Genomic DNA, 218 nt, shown 5'->3' with positions numbered 1-218 from the left:
GGCCCCCAAGGATTTTTCCCGCAGCCAGCCCGGCTTCTCCAGTGTCCCCTGGCCAAGGAGTTTAACGGCCTCTGGGTCAATACGCGCCATCAGCCCTCCTGACGCAGCAAAACTGCCCGGGCACCAGGGCCTGGGCTCCACCTTGCCGCAACCGCAGCAAGCCCTGCTCCCCACCCTGCACCCCCGGCTTCTGCACGCTGCGGGGCGCGCGCGAACCG

The 218-nt window shown here is 68.8% G+C and overlaps 1 protein-coding gene across 1 annotated transcript in view; it reads right to left on the bottom strand.

Annotated features, from left to right (window-relative positions):
* Positions 1-218, bottom strand: part of LOC104499764 (kinesin-like protein KIF21B) — a gene marked incomplete at its 3' end in the record, with an annotated part of 22,204 nt that overhangs the window by 21,603 nt on the left and 383 nt on the right. The window lies entirely within an intron of this gene.

This window comes from Buceros rhinoceros, unplaced genomic scaffold (assembly GCF_000710305.1).
Source record: "Buceros rhinoceros silvestris isolate BGI_N320 unplaced genomic scaffold, ASM71030v1 scaffold18919, whole genome shotgun sequence".
Classification (NCBI taxonomy): domain Eukaryota; kingdom Metazoa; phylum Chordata; class Aves; order Bucerotiformes; family Bucerotidae; genus Buceros; species Buceros rhinoceros.
Note: the sequence above shows the minus strand (reverse complement) of the source record. Positions and strands in the feature narration are given on the sequence as shown.